Source organism: Thermobia domestica, chromosome 15 (assembly GCF_964235325.1).
Source record: "Thermobia domestica chromosome 15, izTheDome1.hap1.1, whole genome shotgun sequence".
NCBI classification, from domain to species: Eukaryota; Metazoa; Arthropoda; class Insecta; order Zygentoma; family Lepismatidae; genus Thermobia; species Thermobia domestica.
The window spans coordinates 98,628,126-98,648,344 of NC_137468.1; the positions used below are offsets into that span (position 1 = coordinate 98,628,126).

General features: G+C 36.4%; 1 protein-coding gene across 1 annotated transcript in view; it reads right to left on the bottom strand.

Moving 5' to 3' along the window:
- The window catches only part of LOC145671158 (uncharacterized), a 2,642,835-nt gene that overhangs the window by 2,362,094 nt on the left and 260,522 nt on the right, over positions 1-20,219 (bottom strand). The gene's annotated exons all lie outside the window — the stretch shown is intronic.

The window sequence follows — 20,219 nt, forward strand, 5'->3', positions numbered from 1 at the left end:
ACTAACACATTTGCCTCTTGCTCTTTCACTAGTAACATTAGGTGTAATTCTACACATTGAAAATGGAAACTCAAGTTAACTATCAAAGTTTGGGATGAGAACTGTTTCTTCTTTTCTAGTCTCGAATTTGATAATAATAGATCTGAAAAGTTTAGGACTATTCTTACTACCCCTTGAACAGTTTATGCTCTTTTGTCCTTTTTTCCTTTTGTTTTGTTTTGTTGCATTGTGTTGTATTGTAGTTTCACTTTTCTCTAGTCCATCTCCTGTCTTTTTGTCTTTTCTGATGCCTTTCAAATATGAAAGTAATGGTAAAAAAAGAATAAAGACAAGAATTGCAATTACGATGACCCATTTCGGTGTAAAATCTTCAGGTGCCGAAACTTGAAGTGGCGAGTCTGAGCAATAAAAAAAAATCCTTAAACAACCACCTTTAAACATTTTTAAAAAAATTCTCAGTGTATTTTCAACAAGCGTATGCACATACAGATACCTACAATCCTATCGAGCGCCACGTCACCAACTGTCACGTCACTTTACCATTGTATAGAGCAGTGGTCCCGAGCCCTGGCGGCGTGGTTGAGCAAGGGAGGCGTAAGCTACTGTCAGAAATAAACTACATTCATATACATGTGTTGAAACAAAGAGGCATTATATTAAATGTTGTACGTACAAATGTTGAATAAATAGTGAGCAAGAACTGCAGTTCTATTAAGAACAAAGCTGGTAAATAATAAGTTAAAATTCACTACAATGAAACTCGAATGCTCTTTTCGGGGGGGAATGAATGGCTGAGAATTAATATTATGAATAAAAGGCCTAATAATAATAATAATATCTGAAATGTCTGTTCTTTTAATGTGAAGGATAGATTTACGGAAAGCATTTTAATCCTTCCCTTTTCCTTAGAATACACATTCCAACGAAAAGTAATAACAAATATACTTATGATAATTAATTTCTGGCATAAATGTTTGAACACCCGTATCTATGATACTTAGGATACCAACTTTTATCAAATGACATGATAAGAACCCAGTTTAAGGTAGGTACTATCTTGTAAAATTCATTTGAAACGAGTCATCGTTTTTTCCGTGGTGCTATCACAAACAATAAATAAAACAGATTTTTGATATGTCACTTTTCAGCGTTTTTCACTCTTCCATGCCGATGAGGCTGAACTTAGACTTCAACGGCATCACTAATGTTCCTATTCCTCTCAGCGAACTCAAAATTAAGGACATAATACTATTATGAGTCGTTTTCTATTATTTTTACATGTTACCTCCTCTCTACAAACTTCTAGAGGTGCTAGGATATTCTGCCCCACTGTATTTTTGCCACATTGTAAGTCATAAGTACGCTAAGTTTGGGTGAAATTGCTCCAGATTTTTCCAGAGTTTTGCTTGAGTCTATCCATCCTTTTATTATTTATTATCACAGAAGATCTGCGACTAATGCACCGAAAGTCGCAAAAGTGGTCAGACTAACAACATCGAAGTTCACTCAATTAATTACACAGCAATGTCGAAATTTTAACAACCGATATGCCTTAGTGAAGACATCCCATAAAACGTTGCTTAGTTTAGTTGAGTTGGAGTTCAGAGTCCCTTTCAGGTTTCATAAGACCAAGACTTCATGATACTTGGACCTACCGCTTAATGAGATCTGAACCACAAAAGCTCCCACAGGAACAGAACTTCGGTCTCCCGCAAGCATGCCTACCATATAACCATGAGAGAATTCTACTAAGAGGCGCAATCACCGGGAGGGTTCACTGAGTTCAGAGCCCCCTGAAACTTCCTAACTCAAAATACATTTAGGTATATACTTTCTCAATAAAACTATACTTGTTTAATAGGTAAATGGAAGCACACGAAAATTTGGCCTTGTACTTTATATGTACTCTCTCTGTTACAAAACAACCTAGTTCTATCATTTCTTTTCTGAAAATATTGATGGAAGTATTTTACAACTACTTATCGGTTTTTCGGGTGAAGAATAGTACCCGTTCAATACTACATAGACGTACTGTCTTGTAGTAATGGATCCCTCCCAAGAAAAAAATTCTGGGTGCGCGTCTCAACTCTAAAACCAAATATACACACTTCCAATTGTAATAGAGGGACAGCGACGGAGTTTATACTTGGCACGCTGAAGTTATATCAAATAGCCATTTTTTGCTCTCTCTTACTGCTTCTGCAGTATGAAACTTAATATTGAAAAAAGAACTAGTAGCTTATCACTTTCAGTTTTAGTACAAAGGTTAGAGTGGAGATAGAATATATTTCTGGAACGTTTAGTCGATTACAGAAAACCGCTTGTTGCTAGGGACACTTGCTCGATTGCAGAAAACCGTTTGTTGCTAGAGGCACTTAGTCAATTGCAGAAAACCGCTTGTTGTTAGGGACGCTTAGTCGATTGCAGAAAATCGCTTGTTAGGGACGCTTAGTCGATTGGAGAAAATCGTTTTAGGGACGCTTAGTAGATTGCAGAAAATCGCTTGTTAAGGACGCTTAGTCGATTGCAGAAAACAGCTTGTTGCTAGGAACGCTTAGTCGATTGCAGGAAACCGCTTATTGCATTTTATTACCATTTCTGATCAAAGTTAAACCCGGAAATGGTTGATTTCTACAACGCCTGGTTGGAAGAGAGGTTTAAGAAAGGAGATTAAATCTATGCTTGTGAAACTGAATAGATTACAGAAAACCGTTTCTCAATCTCTTTACCGTTTTCGCTTTGATACCTGTCCATAGACAGGCAGACGGACGGACACAGCTGTTTTATGAAACTTCCGACACATATACATAACATAATTGGGAAGTTTAATACACTTTGCTAAACTCAAATTGAATATGGGGGGCCACGGTGGCTCAATGGTAGAGCGTTTACCTCTGGTGCTTGGGGTCCCGGGTTCGATCCCAGCCCCCGCCAAGTGAACCTTGTGGTGGACAAACACCGTGTGCGTGGGTTTTCTCGGGGTTCTCCCATTTCCTCCCACTTTCTTCATTCCACCATTTCATTCATCAATCATCACCGTCTCCTTTAGCCTAACCGGCATAAATGTGGGACGTAGAACTTAAAGATTTCATTTCATTTTTCAAATTGAATATGTTCAAAAATGCCGAAAGATTCATCTACAGCTCTGTGTACAAAGATAAAAATACAAAGAGTAATACAAATCCAACCCTTATTATTCTCTCTTAAATTCGCCACTACTTTGTCTGTCTTCTCTGATCATAACAATACAGATAAACAACAAAACTAGAGATCAAATGAAAATAAAAGGAATGACTCTTTACAGTTGTGCTAATGGTTTAGAGAATCGATATATTTATGTTGTGTATGTTTTATATGGACAATCTAAATATAACGAAAAAAAGACGCAAACGTACTGTACCTTGGATGATAATAGATTTACTATTTACGCCAGAGGCATTGGAAATCCATTACGCAGAAGCTCAACTGTGAATAATTGAGTTTCTATTGATTGAAATGTAATAGTGCATCCATACATTCTATTGAAAATCAATATTGACTACAAACAAATTCACAAGTAATTTAATTTTGAATCTGGTGTGCTCTGGCCATCTGAGAACCTTGTGGATTAATCAATATTCTAAACCAGATTGCTACATCTAGTAAATAATTACAGTTGAAGTATGCCAGAGCATTTTGGTAACGTAAAAAGAAAACTAAACATTTATTCTCAGTGGGTGACCAAACTAGTTCCTCGCAAATAAATATTCTCCTACCATTACTACACAGGGTGTCCGGAAATCGCCTTTATTTCTGTGATTACAGAAAAATAAGTAAAACTTTGAATAAGTAGGCTAAGGAAAAAGAAAAAGGTATGTCAGTAGATTTTCAGATGTCAGAAATGTTTTCAAACAGGAAAAATTGATCGGTAATATAGCAAAGTTTAGTGCTGAACATAATTTATTCACTAACTCAACAGTTAATACTGAATAAAGATAACTTCATATTGTTGTTCGGTATGATCAGTGAAACATATTGATTTAATAAACCTATATAACTAACTAACTAACCAACTCTATAGCCTATGGAACTCGAAGGTTCAATGCCGCGTTTACAAAAGCTCTCCATTGATTTCTATCCTTAGCCAACTGGATCCAGTTTCTACTTTGTATTACTATTTCTGTGAGATTCATCTCAATATTATCCTCCCACCTGCACCTAGGTCTTCTAATGGTCGTTTTCTGATTAGTCTTCCAGTTAAGACTTTCAAAGAGTTCTTACTTTATTTCATCCTGGCTACATGACCTGCCCACCTGAGCCTCCTAGATTTGATGACCCTAACCATGTTTGGAAAACCTTCAAATTATTAAGTTCCTCGTTATGAAGTTTCCGACATTTCCTATTCCCGTTCCTCTTGAGTCCGAATATTTGTCTCTGGATCTTGTCCTCAAATACTTTCAAACCACGCTCTTCCCTCAGAGTAAGCGACCAAATTTTGCAACCATACAAGGCAACAGGCATGATTATCGTTTTATATATTTCAGGTTTCAAATTCCTCGACACAGAATCCACGACGGCAAGAGATTTTGAACCGAATAACAAGATCTCCTGCTTTTCGTCGGCATTTTATTTCTTCGTGAATATGGTTTTGGTCTCTAATAAATCTATACACATTATAATATCTCTTGTGGTCCAAATTACTGGGATGAACACATGAGAATTATAAATAGTATATTGGTTAAAAAAAAAACATTTTACTTCACAATACAAAGTATCACAACTTAAAATAATGCTGATTTTAGGCTAGAAATGAATCGTTCGACCTACGATATGAAGTTCGTTATTTTGTTAAGCAATTAGAATATAAGTGGTAAAATCTTGGTCTCTCTTTCCCTTTCGACTCCTATATAACTTTCCTTCTCAATTGGAGGCTCTGGACTATATTTCCATAAGCTTAAGACAGTGCTAAGTGCTGACGATATGAATTGCTATCAGACACAGTTTATCAAGGCTTTAGATTCTGCTGAAGTATTCTTTTTTTTTTTCAAAACCTGACCATCCCAAATTATGAGCACGCATTTAACTTTGTATACTTTTACTCATATATAAACAAAAAAAAATCAATCGCGTTATTTGTTAGTTTCCGATTTCTTTCGTTGTTTTGTTATGCCTAGAATTTCATGGAAAATCCTAGTGATTCAGTAATAAAAACTCATTTCTGAAGTGAACGGCCTTTACTTCTACCCTCAGTTATGTAAGACTATGGATAACAATATAGTGATTGTGATTTTTCCGAGTTTCTTCATTTTCTTCCTACTTTCTTTCATTTCTCCAATTCTTTCATAATCATTTACTTGGTTTCACTGGCGGCTCTTGAGGGCCACACTGTTAAAATATTTAATGTTATCCCTAGCTGGGAAAAGGTTTCATATTTCTTTAGAACCTTGCATAACCGAATTAATAACTTGCGTAAGTTCACTTTCCTTAGCTTGTAATGAAAAAAAAAATGTTTTTAATGATACCTGACTTTTCTCAGAAACCGCCAGTGCATGAATTATTGCCTCGTATCAGTCTCCTCTAAAGTATAGGGCACAGCAGCAGCGTGCAAAACTACAAATTTCACTGCATTTCATAACAAAAGATAGCGAGCGATTTGTATATTTCTCAGAGAGACCTGTAGCACATTTGTTCCGAAAATACATGAACTCTCATTACAATTTGGCATAATGTACGGCTATTCTTGTGAAACTAAATTGGGAAATGAAAAATACACTTTGGTATCAAGTATAAGTGCTACCCTACCCAGATTTTATGTTTGATCACCTTTAACGACATCTTTAAAAGATTCCATCATTTTTCTACATTCAAAACGTATTAAAATAATTGTTTTTACACTTATGAAATTTTAATTAACCTGTATTAATTATGACAACGAAATCAACCACGCCTTCCTGTTTATCGTTAAAGTTATTATGTGGTAATGCTTGTGATCTGTGCGCTACCTACCGGATTGTACTACAGGCAACGCGCAAAAAAAAAAAAAAAAAAAAAAAACTTCCAATTCCATGTTTGTATAGGCCTATCCTCTGGTCAATATACTTACAAATGACGTAATCGTAATAATGGCAACATACTAGGTATTATTCTGAACTACTGTGCGGAGAGGAGGTAAGTTTATGACAGTGCTAACCACCGATTACATTATTTAGCCAATACAGCGCATCATCCCATTCATTTTTTGCATGCACAAGTTATGGAACATACGCAGGATAAAAGTATAGCAGTATAACAGTGGCCTCGCATACCATGATCGCTAGCAATCTCAGCTTTGGTGCGAGGGATCCTATGTTCGATTCCCGGTGGGGACACTCGGTCGAAAAATTGTAAAAGCTTTTTTAGGCAAGTTTTCCTGGGATTTCCTCATTCCCATCAGGCAAATGCCAGATGGTACCGAACATACAGGTTCAAGGCCGCTTCCTTACTTTTCCAATTCTTTCTTCTTTCCCTTTCCTCGGATAATGTGCCGAGGGACGTCAACCCTCATGTGTGACGCCCTTACACGGTCATAGATACTGAAAGTCCAGTAATTCCTAATCCTAACGATGGTACAACATTTTTAACTGCTTTATATTTATCGTAATTTACACTTTCTCCTGGTTTAAGGATTTTAAGCGATTTTTATGGTGATCCCTTCAAATGTATAAAAGTCAGGTAATAGTACAATAAATGCAAAAATAGTTTAACCTTGTCCTCTTACAATGTCAAATGTTACAATCGAAAGACTTTTGCTTCAAATTTACAAATACTACACGTACAATATCATTAATGTGTAAAGGTCTCTGGTGTAGTTTTTGAGAAAAATGACTTTAAAAAAACAGTGAAAAATGATAGTATACGACAACCACACCACTTGTTAAAATGAAACTTGTACTGAAGCAAACAATCATCACGATTTACATTATGACACTACGATGACAGTAGTTAGACGACGACAGACTGTGTATAGTAAAAGAAATACAGACAAAAATTGATTATTTATACATATTTCATCAAGCTAAAATAAATGAGATGGAAATTTTTATGCGTAACTTTCAAGAAAGTGGAAGAAAACTAAACTTTATGGCACTACAATCCATGGAAATTGTTGCCAATAGTAATTGGCTGCTTTTATTTATTCTGCTGTAACATAGAATTTCAGTAGCGGCTTCATATCCACGAAGAAATGAAATGTCGACTGAAATCAGGGAATTCATGTTATAATATCAATTCAAACTCTTTTGTCGTCGGGAATTCTGTCGAGAAATTTCAAACTTAAAATATATAAAACGATGATCATGCCCGTTGTGCTGCGGAACACGGTCACTTATCCAGAGGGAAGAACGCGAACTGGAAATATTTGAGAACAAGATACTGATACAAATATTCGGATCCAAGAGGAACGGGAATGATGAATGGCAGAAACTTCATAATGAGGAACTGTGTAATTTATACCGTTTACGAGAAATTGTTAAGGTCATCAAGTTTAGGAGGCTCAGCTGGACAGGTCCATATTGCCAGAATGGGAGAAAGTAATAATGGTTTCGGAGGTTTTACTGGAAATTCAATCGGAATACGTCCATTAGGAAGACCTAGGTGCAGATGGGAGGATAATATTGAGATGGATCTAACAGAAATAAGAGTACAAAATAAAAACTGGATCCAGCTGGCTAAGGACAGAAATCAATGGAGAACGTTTTCCGAATGTGTCATTCAATCTCCGGGTTCTACAGGCCATGGTATTAGTTATTAACACAGTATCTACAATACACTGTTAAGTAGTAGACTGTGTCTATTGTTGTCGGATTTCTTCTAACAATAACGCACATACTCTTAACATTGACACACATATTCCCAAAGGTGACATTCATACTACTTGTGTAAATACAATAAATTTTAGAGTTAGGTTTCAGTATCAGAGCAAATTAAATGTTAATAGAGCATTACATGACAAGATTCATGTTAAAGATCCCCTTTCGGTTTGTCCTGAAAGCAAGTGGTATATCTTTGATAAATGTATAAACACAGAAATTGTAGTTGTTGCATCATTTAGGAAAAGGACAAAAGAAAGATCTTCTCCCGTGACTTTAATACTTCACATTCTTTCAGTGTTCGGCCCGCCTTACTGATTGCTTTATTGAGTTTGGTTTACTTCGAAGTTCCCACAATCATTGTGTTATTGATCTCTTTGGATCAATTTACTTCCCCCTTTCCCCTTCTCTTCTTCCCTCTTTTACGCTCCTTTCGCCATTGCCCCAAACCATTTTCATTCTTCTCTTTCATCCGCTACACCAATACCACCATCATCAAAGCTATACTCGATTCTTTCTTGCTTTCTTTCACGCTATGTTTTTTTCTTTCTTTCTTTTTAGATTCAACAACAGAAACTTTTCCAAGTACGTAAGTGCGTTGTCAACAGGAAAGCACAAATTTTACATTATTGTGCAGAGAATTTCCTTTTAAAAGGAAAATAACTTTTGAAAGACGAGAAAGATGTATTGCTTCAATGGCTGTCTAAATAATCTGAAAACATTCAATAATGTACTTAGTTACTTCAAGGATACACAAGCATTCCCATTTAGTCTTGATAAACTTTCCTTTTAAATTCATGCCAGACTTTCGTTTTAGTAACCCACGTTACACAATACCTTTCCTCTTTAACCTTTATGTACTATCGTGGAGTCCTTTTCGGATCCCAAGATATTTAAAGCAGTACGTCTCGTAAACGAAATCGAGTATCTGTAAGTCTGTCCTTGTAATTTTTTTCTCTGTGTATGATTAATATATTCAACGTAAACTATAGTTTCCCGTTGTTTTGTTTGTATGTAATATATATTGTTTACCACCACCAAAAAATATATTGTTTCTAAAAGGATCCGAAAGTAAAACCCATGTAAGTAATCAATTATTTCTCTTTTTTGTTTCTGCTTACTAAACGAGAATAATTAGTAGTTTAGATAATACTCAATATATGCCACAAAATACTAATATTTTTCTCTCCGAAAATTACTTCATCATTGACATAATAAAGTAAGCTGAATGTAGCAAAACGAAAGTTTTCTTACATTACGCTACATTCTGGCCTTGTTTCTTTCTTTCCTTAAGGTTACTATTTGAAGCAATAGATAATTGGAAACTTGCTAACATTTTTGAACAGTTTGTGAATAACGATATATTTCGTTTCAAAGGGCTAAAGCTTGTTACTTCAAGCAACAATAACAAGAAGACATGACTATTCGCTTGTTACCTGGTGACGAAGGCATCAAGTATTTTTATTTTCTATTTTGGATGACGATGATCTCAGTGATGTCGATGATAACAGGCTGAGTTGGAATGCAATGCAATGAAGTATTGTTAAGATGTATCTGTATAGAAGCTCTGTACGAAATACCAATAAGGTAAACACTCCAGTAATGGACACGGATAAATTAGCCGCCAGCAATGGACACTTCGGCGGAAATGCGTGAAAAATAAGACAGTGTCTAACGCAGGAAAGTTTGCATTGTGTTTTAAATTATCTACGTGATATGCTGGTTCCACTCAAGATTGTTACTCTGTCGTCTGCTAAATCTACGGACTCTGCAGTTGTGGTCAAGTCATGGTGTCGATTGTACGCGCTTGTTTTCACATTGTGTTAAGAAGTTGAATAAGCTAAGAAATCACTTGGCAGCTCTCCTATAGTAAAGCTATGAACAAAATGAAAGGTGTGTGTTTTTCTACGCACTAATATTGGTATAAGAAAGGCATAAGTGTGGCAAAAATGTATATTAAAAAAATTGAACCTTCAATATTTGGGTTGTCCATGACTAGTAAGCTAAAGGTGCTATTTGCCACTGTTGGACACCCCCTGTCCATTACTGCCCATTACTGGTAGAATTTGAAAATATGTCAATAATACAAATGTCCACTGCAAAAGTACCATGAAAGCTACATGAACAAACTGGCTCAAAGAAACTGATAGTTTTGTGAAGTTTACCAGTAATGGACAGTGGGTGTGTATTACTGGTGTAGCTTAGCAACTTTCGTCCAAATATGGATACTTTGCACATGTTCCAGTTCGTATATACGGGATGATTCAAAATAATTATTACAATGCTTGCGAGGTAATTTTAGAGGTCAAAAGAGGACAAAAATGTATTTGGCGTTGTTTCCTATGGGACGTCATTCCGTTGGTAGGCCTCCTTAAGGAGTCCAAAATATGAATGATATGTTTGGCTTTTTGGCAACTTTGGCTGAACATAAGGCAATGGAATTGTGTGGGATATTGGCAAGAAATTGTATAGGATCTATTCGTAAGATAACATCCCGGCATTTGACCGTTGGAAGTCAGAAACAGACATAAACAAACGGCTCAATTAGATATCACACTTTCGAATTGAGCCATTTATTTCCATGTCTGAGTCCCAACGGAAAAATGCCGGGATTTATTTTACAAATAGGTCCTATACAACTTCTTATACGTCCTATACGAATAGGGCCAATATCCCACACCATTTTTGTTCCTTATGTTCAGCCCCATTTGCCGAAAAACCGAGAACAATTAAAATCTAAACTCCTGCAAGGGCCCTACCAACGGCACGAGGCCTCCAGAGGAAAACATGTCGAATAAATGTTTGTCTCATGTCGAATAAATGGTATTTGAACGCGCGACTTCAGAACAGTTGTAACACTTATTGAGTCTCAAATTTCGCAAGAAAAACTATTACTATTTGAACGTTGTTTAGAGGGCTTGCAACCATGGAATGAGCACAACAAGGATACTATATTTGGAAAAAAATAGTCACAAATTTTCAACGAGTTAGTGCAAACCGAAAATGTATCTCATATGAATAATGTTGCTCAACTTGTCCAAGAAATTTCTGCACCTTTGCAAAATCCAACACAAGCAGATTTGGATGAATCTTTTAAAGAGTTTGACTTTAGTCAGACCGTAAACCCCGCAGCAGATGACGCGTGGAATAGCTTGTTCCTGTTCTCTGAAACAATGTCAATGTCTGCTCAACATTTTTCTGCATTTATAAAAAAAAAAACAGAAATCCAGAGGTCTGTATAACAGCTTCCTTGATGACAGAATTTCACACAGGGGACATCTCTTCAGAAACCACAGAAGTCAACAATTCAGAACCACCAGTAATTGCTTCCTCATCATCTACATCCAACAACTCAGATCCAACAGCAGCTGCTTCATCAACTACATCCCACAATTAAGTATGGTGTTATCCTGATGTTCCAGCTCCTTTCAAAAGCGCTCTGTTTTGGCCCGAGGACAAATCGAGGTTGTCCAAAAGAAAGAAGAAGAAACGGATTCCTGAAGTTGCCACATCTGAACAGGCCCGCAACTAGAGGGGGACTAGGGGTCATGCCCCCCAAATTTTTTCGTGGCCCCACTGGACCTCAATACAAAATGCTATTTTTAGTACAAAAAAACACAATTTAGATATTTGTAAGAGAATTTTTAATTACTTGGCCCCCTTCACATTCAGGGCTCCCTCAAACCTCTGTGGTTGGTTTCGAGCCTGCATCTGAACAATAGCGACTCTATAGTGAATTGAAACTTAAAACCAGAATTGAGCAGGAGAAGTTACAGATAAAACGCATGATGGAGTTGAGGAGAGAAGAAAAGCGACGCGCAGAACAAATAAAAATGGAACGTACAAAGCAGAACTTCAAATAGAGGCAGAAAAAAATGCAATCCTTAAAGAACCTTTCTTTTACGTTTGTATCAGAAAATGGTACCGGTACTTTTCAAAATAGCCGTTTGCTTTATTGTTTTTTCAATAATAAAAGTGGTATTTATTTTCACCAGTTGTTCCCAAACATATGCAGTTTCTAATGAACATTGGGCTCTTTTCATCCATTTTCACACAAGTACTGGATTTGGTTAACGTTTTTCAAGTGTAAAATAAATAAAAATCCTACGCACAAATACCGGTTACATATTAAATTACACCTCAATAGGTTAGACGAAAAAAATTTGCTGATTTCTCTTGTATGTCCATCACTGGGTGTCCATAACTGAGGCATGCACTTTTTTAAATGCCCATTACTAGTAAGAAAAATAGGTTTAAAAGAACAACTGAATAGTACATTCTACTCGTTTTCTATAGCAGTAATGACTACAATTTACTAGGCGCAAGTGTAAACTATGCCTACCACTACTGATTCTCTTCCATCTAGAATATATTTTGTCAAAAGTGCTCTTAATAGTGTCCATGACTGGGGTGTTTACCTTAATTACTCATTTTTAATTGGGGTCTCTATGGGACCCCACGGTATTTCCTATGCTACATTTCTCACGGTAATACACAAGGGTTAAAACTTACGATGGCATGGCTTGGTTGCTGCGCAAAACAATGACCCACGAAAAAAAAATATACTAACTGTCCCGTCTTCTTTAGCCTAACCGGAATAACTGTGGGACGTAAAACTCAAAGATTTCATTTTTTTAATACTAACTGTATATTCATGGGCAATTTTTCAGATCTATGATTAAGATATTCTAATTTCGACAGCAAGAACGCGTGAGTATTGTAAAATAGTACTTGTGCTATTTGGTTATCTAGGGATTCACGCTTCCACAGAATACAACATATGAGGCACTTTGGATAGTAAGAGCAAACGCAGGAAAACTCTATAGGACTACCTGCAATCAAAACACCAGAAAAATAATTTACCACATCCATTGGGGGTATTCTGAGTGATACCAAACAGCAGTTCTCATGCATATATGTATAGATGGTCAGTCGTCTTTTTTCTTTAAAAAATGCAATTTCCAAATACATTTACGACCATTTCGATCGTTGAAGTAAGAATTCTAAGAAACGTACCTTTATTGAGTTCGTCCTCATTACATCAAAACGCACCGTAAAGTAAAACACTGTTATATATCGAAACCTGAAACGTTCCAATTCCAAGGTCAGGAGTGTATGTATAAAGCTAAATAGGATTGTATTAAGGGCGTTTCGCCCCCTAAGAAAAGAACGCATCTGCATGGCAAAACGCCGTTATCTAATGATACTTTACTACGGCCACGTGGCCTCTAACCGCATGAAATTTGTCATTAAAGGATAACCAATAGCTGCTCTAGATACTCACACGTTCAAAAGAATTATTGTAATAACAAGCCTTATTGAAATTTTGCTGAGAATAGTGGCAGACAGGTGAATCATGTTTTGCATTGTTCGTCTGTTTCCCATTATTTAATCCTTCGTGCTATAAATAAAGGCAGTCTTACCTTTCTTCTGCTAAGAATCAAGATAATCTAAGATTTTCGGTTATGAAACAACGTAATCTAAGTCTTCCTACGTCAACAACAAGCGTAATCTAAACTTCGAATGCTAAGAATCAACGTGGCCTCCTGAGCATTTCTGTGCTATGTACCAACGTAATCTAAGTCTTCCTGTGCTAAAGACTAATTTAACCATTTCTAAGCTAAGAAAAAACACAGCTTTTCTGAGTTATGAATCAACATAATCTAAGCTTTCCTGTGCTAATAATGGTCGTAATCTTGCCTTATCTGTGCTATGAATCAACGTAATTAAATTTTCTATCTAAACGTAGCTTTTAATGGAGTAACTTATACAGCCACTGTAAAACAAAACGTAATACAGTATAAGATAGTGTCTGATGAAGGATGTTAGATATCCGAAACCGTAACACAGTATAGTTTAAAATACAGTGAGTGTATGGTGAAGGTTTGGTCTGCGTTTCCTTTGCTATAATATTGTATGTATAATTCAAATAAAATATACTCTTCTCCTTTGACGCAAACTACTTCTGTATACTTGGTCTATGATGTCATGAGAGACAGTTGGCATCACTGTCTTCAGCCTATTCCTACACAAATCAATTCTTGCCATTATTTTTTGTAGTATTTCTTCTTCTTTCTTTCCTTTCTCTTTTTTAGTCAAACTTATTATTATTCTATGTATTCACTGAACATAACCAACGTGCTTGAGCTCCTTTTCATTCCTTTTGGTGGTGGACTAAAATCTCAAAAGTCTCCGCGTTGGGTTATTTTATGCAATCTTTAAAACATTATAGTTTAAAAAAATCTATGTAAAAGAGTTCAAAACCAACAGTTAGTCTCCTCGTGTCTGAACTAGATGATGTCGAGTTTCAATCATTTATATGTACTGACGTTTCAACGATAATCATCAGCCTTACTAGCCAAATGGTGGGATAAAATCTTTAATATACAGGACCTGGGCAAATCTCTATGAAATACCCAGTTAAAAATGTAAAAGCCCGTAAAATAAACTTTTAGTTATATTATTAATATAATTCATGATCATTTAGAATCTCGGACAGAGGTACATGACCAGTTTGACTAAGATTATTTTTGAAAGTGAAAATTCCGAATTGGCTAATATATTGATTGTATAATACATAGCACTTGTTTAGGTAACTTTTAATTCATAACATAAAACGCATAATAATTCCAATATTCAATTTCTCTAACAAATATTTTGAATTCGGAATTAGAAAAATAAAACATACAATTTAAATTACTGTATTCTCGAAACAAGTCTTGAAAGGTATCCTAGTGTTGTGCTGTGGAGTTACACGTCTCGTAGCTCTACCCTTTAAGCTAAAGGGGATATCAGAAATGGCTAACAACAATGAATAGTGAAATGACTAATATTGTCTACGAGACGATACGATACGATACATTGTAACAAGATACGAAAAATCTTTTAAGTTTTACATCTCACTAAAATGGTGGAATGAATACAGTGAGAGGAAACAGAAGAACCTCGAGAAAACCCACGCACACGGTGCTTGTCCAACACAAAGGGCACTTGGCGCGAATTGAGATCGAACCAAGGACCCCATTTATCAGAAGTGGTAACAAGATAAAAAGCAGATATATTTTGCGAGATAAGGCAATACTTTCAAAACATCTTTTCAGAAGAGACGGTAACTCTGAAAGGAAAGATAATACATAGTATAACTTGCTTACTGATGGGATTTGAATTTGCAAGAGACTAAGACATCCCAGAATTAAACTCCGCATTGGTCCCTATTTACGTTCTGGGTCTGTCTTTTATCTAGGTTTACGCTCCCCGTATTTTAGCGTATAACTCTCTACCTATCCTTTAATCCATTCTTCATCAACTTCAAGATTGAAGCTCATTGTTCAAGGAAGAACGAAATATATAGATTATCTTGAATCCGGAACAAAAATCGAAAAATTTTGCATTATCCAGCTAAATCCTGATATTTAAAAACGAAAATTCTTTTCTTTTTTTAAAAGTATTTCTTTTATTACTCTGACTTACTCATTCGATCTCTTTCTTAGTCATCTTCTTGTCAGTAGCTTTTGAAAGTCGCTCCTTCGACATTTCATCACATACAACTACAGAAAAAAAGTAGGATTGACTCCTCCCTGCACTTATAACCTCCACTTCCGATTCTTTCTTTTTTCTTTGCCCTTCTCTCTTTTCATACCACTTTTTCTATACCCTTCCTTCTTCGTTCCACAATACTTACTACTACTACTTCTTCCACTTCTTCTCCACAGCAGCACTGGAGGAAGAAAAAGTACCCAGTCGTCGTCTACCTTACTGCATGCAGTGCTTGTGAAGATCTTCAAGCAGCTCGATGTTCGGGGGATAAGAGGATTGAAATTTTCAAAAGGAATTTAAGACGAGAAAAGGAAAAAAAAAGAAGAATGAGGGAAGTATAAGTGGGAGGATGATGCAGGCATTGCTGACTGGCTATCCATCCCTAACATCGGAAGATTTTTGCTTTAAGAAGTAGCAAGCAGCACACCACACCACACCACCCTCTCGCACACGCAATGGAACGCAGCACACACAACGATAAGAGGACGAGAGAGAAAAGCAAAGAGGAAAGAATAATAAAAAAGACAATGAAAGCACAAAGGTAGAGTAAGGGAAAGAAAAAAAAAAGGGATCAAGAATAGAAATGAGAAAGAAGTATGGTACGAAAAATCATGGAAGACAGAAAAAGGGATAAAAATATCCCCCAAACTCCCCTTTTTTTAAAAAGGAAAAAAGAATAAAGCAGAGATATCAAACCTTTTCTTGGCTTTTTATCTTTAGTGTTTCTGAGAGATTGTCTATTGGATTTTGTTAGCTGATACTAAATCCTCTTTTACATTTCTTCTCCCATCTTCTCTTATTGCTTTCTCTTTTAACCCTCCTCCCTCTCGCTCGCTTTTGTCAAGAATTATACATGGAAATCTTCAACGATAACATCATATGTTTTTCTCCTATATTAAAACAAGTATGTTTCGTTCCGCATTGTGGAACTACGGGAGACTTCCAAAACTATGCGAGTTCAATATTGAAAAGGAAGCAGTACATTTGCAACTTCCAACTCCAATACTGGAATAAGGTCAGAGATGGATCCTACTCTTAATTGCAAACCTCTTTTTTCTTCTCTTTTAGGTCAACTATAAAAAAAAATATTTATGTTTAAATATTTTAAATAAAAATCCAAATACCGAATTGCATACTTCTAACCCTAAGGAATTCCGAGATATGGACATCTTATTATAACAATTTCAATTCTCATTTTACACCCTTCCACGTTGAATTTCCAAAAATCCTTCCTTAGCGGTACCTTACGTCAAAACTTCTTGTTCTCTCCGAATTTAAAGTTAAGTAGTTTGGCCTATGCACTGATCAGTCAGCCAGTCAAGATCCTTTTATATACAAGGTGGCTCATAATTGTGTATATCATGTTTCAAAGATTGCGGTAAAGAAACTAACAACGTAACTCTTTACATAAAATTAAACACAAACACATTATTCTCATACCTTTCCTTACAAAAATTTTAATCTCTGTTCCTCATGACATGAAGAGGAACGTTGTCACAAGCAGCGTATCCGTACTGGTGTCCTGTGGAACTCTTCTGTGATAGCTTCCCGTACTGCGGGCAAATTACATATGTGATGTTAATACACTTTGTCCTTTAAAATAAGGTTGATCAAATCGGGAGATCTACCTGGCCATTCCACAGACCCATGTCGACTAATTCAGCAGTTCGGAAATGTTTTGTTCAGCCATTCTCGCACAGGTATGGCACACTAACTGTTCTAAGTTCAGTTACCGTTATCCCTACTCTCAGGCTACATTGTGTTGCCATGTTGAAATTTTTGTCCAGAATTACAAACACTACAGTCAGTCAAACATCATATACATAATTATGGGTCACCCTGTACAAAGATATTCCCAGACTCATAACCACATAATTGAAAATATCACAATTAAAATAATATACAGTTAAAACTAATCAAAGTACAGATGATTCTGACAAACTTTAATATAATACATACTTTGCATCTAGATTCGTTCGTGAAGAGTATAGAGATCGTTATCTGGTGCCTATACATCTTTTTTTTTCTGAAGTAGGTTAAGTATCTAACGCTGGTACTTCCGTTTCGATGGTTGAAGTATCTTGAAGGCTAAATATGACTGTGAGTACAGGGGTTTTCTCCATAAACTCTTTGCTTCGACGATCTAGTAAATAGTCTTTGGAGTTGTGCTTGACATAGCACGGATTCCCGAATTAAATTTTTGCCTCCGTTATTTCCCCACAGGGACTTTAACAGATAAAGATTTGATTCTCAACTGTCTCCAGTGTTATCAATTCCTCTGGTTTAGTTGTGTGACTGCAGTGTCTGGAGTAACTTTCTATTGATTCTTTCTGAGTAATTTTCTAAGTTTAGATCCTTCTTCACGTACATAAGTAGTCCACATAGCTTGTACTTGATGGAAAGTTCAGCAATGCCTAAACATTTGACATTATAAGCAGGGCTGGAACTGATCTTTGTCATCAGGGACGCTAGCAGAGTGAATCTTCGAATCTTTCATCCCCGTCTTTAAATTTGTTAAACAACCGCTGCACTATCCGCGTAGTCACGACACCCTCACCAAAGGCCTGGCATATCTTCCGTTCCGCTGCAGCGGCGTTTGACCCCAGTTTGAACTCGTACAGCATACACGCCCTTATGACGCTCTGTGAAGGTCTCATGTTCATTCTGTCCTTACGCAAGTTCACGGTGTAAGTGAACTGCTACAACCTGGTAATATATTGGATATACCCATACAGCAACTGACCGTTGCCTTATCTCCATTCGCGCTCAACTCACGGTATGAGGCCAACTGAACACAGACCTCCATAAAAAGCTTTAGAACTTTCTTGATTACCTTTATATTTAGACACATTTCCTAACTTTAGTAATTGCAGTAAATATACCACACAATAAGGTAAGCAAATCCTAATACGTTTTGATTTGTATTGCGAAGAACTGAACTGCTTCAAAAATCCAGAGATGAGTAATTGTTCCCTCTACCACCCTACAAGCGGGCATGTTTGTCGCCCATAATAATTTCAGATTACGCTACCCTTACCCCATCTCATATAGTTTACGTTTTTTCAATAATCAATTCACAAATAACTTTATTTTCTTAATTTAGATTTCAAAATATAGTTTAAGACTCATTTTACTTGCAACGTCTTTTTTTAATAATAGTCTTAGTTTTGCAGTAATATAGAAAATTACAGTGGTATACCACACCATAAGACAAATGAGGATCTTGTAGGCAAGAGAGGTGGAGAAAATAGTAGTGGAAGGCACAAGAGAAAACGGGGAACGAAAACGTATAGATTGTGTGAATACGGGCTTGCAAGAAAAGAGGTTAACAGAGGTTGGTGTGAAGGACCACGCAGGATGAAAATGAACTTTCAGAAATGTCGATTCTACATAAGCGAAGACACACAACAACAAGAAACATAATGATTAATTTATATATATTTTAGTTAACATTGAAATATTTTCGTTAAGTCTACAAATTCTACAATATTAATCGCGTCTAAGGAAAAACAGAATAACCAGAGATGAGACTTATACCAGTTGATACATTTTTACTGAGCTAGACAAAAGAATATTGTGAGTGTAAAACTTCATGTGTGGCTTCCGAGAAGATCGAGAACACTTGTTTGTAAACCTAAATAATAATAATAATAATAATAATAATAATAATAATAATAATAATAATAATAATAATAATAATAATAATGCTGTACGACAACTAGACCATCTATTCAGATGAAAGTGATACTAAGATACATTCTCTTCAAGCCCTCTATTATTGCACTAGCAAGGGGAAAGTACATAATATGGTTAGTAATATATAGTCCAAATAATCATAATACACTCTTAAACATTTATTTCTGTTTAACTAAAGTAATGTTCCAAATTTATATATGTCAGGTGTTCTAAAAATGGTGCCTATGGAACACAAAGCCTTATTCTACAGGTCAAAACAAAGCGAAAATGCTATATAATGGTACATCCTCCAGGTCACACAACGGCTGTTGGCAGAACTAGTTAAAACTTGGCACACAAAAACATTTGTGTATTATACTAGATTATGGAAAAGACGATTATCCACGTAACTAATCGTGTGATCTCTAGATGTTACCAAAGGGCATGAGACAGGTTGCACTTGAAGACAAGGTACAACGTGACGTGCAATATACGTTTGAGGTTCAATTTTGCGCGCATGAATGTTCTCAGATTCTGTCAAACATCAACTTTGAATTGCATTTAAGGAATCCAGATACATGCACCATGAAGACGACATCGAGGAATTATTCGAATATCCAATATTAAGTTGGCATTGTACGTGAACAACCCGAGCCAGAACTATTGGTTGCTGAGAACACGCTGCTTGCGTGCTGTGCTACATGGTATACGATAGACATGTATCAAATATTTGCTATCCCAGCAATAGACTTCAGTCTGCGTTCCTTAACGTTGCAGAACGTGACTTGTCTGTTATTTCTGAAGGAGGCGAGGTTGAAAGTTCCAGTTTGAGCCTGACGACTAGTTGCACGGCATCATCAATGCATGAAATTATGTAGCAAGGCGGGGCAACCGACTGCCCTAGTTAATAAATGCGCTGAGGGAAAAGCGTCATCTTTCCATGTTTTCTACACACATATCGGAAGGAGAAAGTCATCTGCTGGCTCGGAGACTAGGGGTTTGGAAAGTACTGGAGCAACGTAGGGAGAAAGGTCCAAGTTCCCTGCTCCGGGAACGGTACGACTGATCTGCCGGCTGACGTCTCCCGTAACACGTTTCGATTTGTGACCTTCCATTACATCACTACTGCATTTTGTATGCCAAATTTGCGACAGTTCCGACAAAATCCATTGTATGACTTTT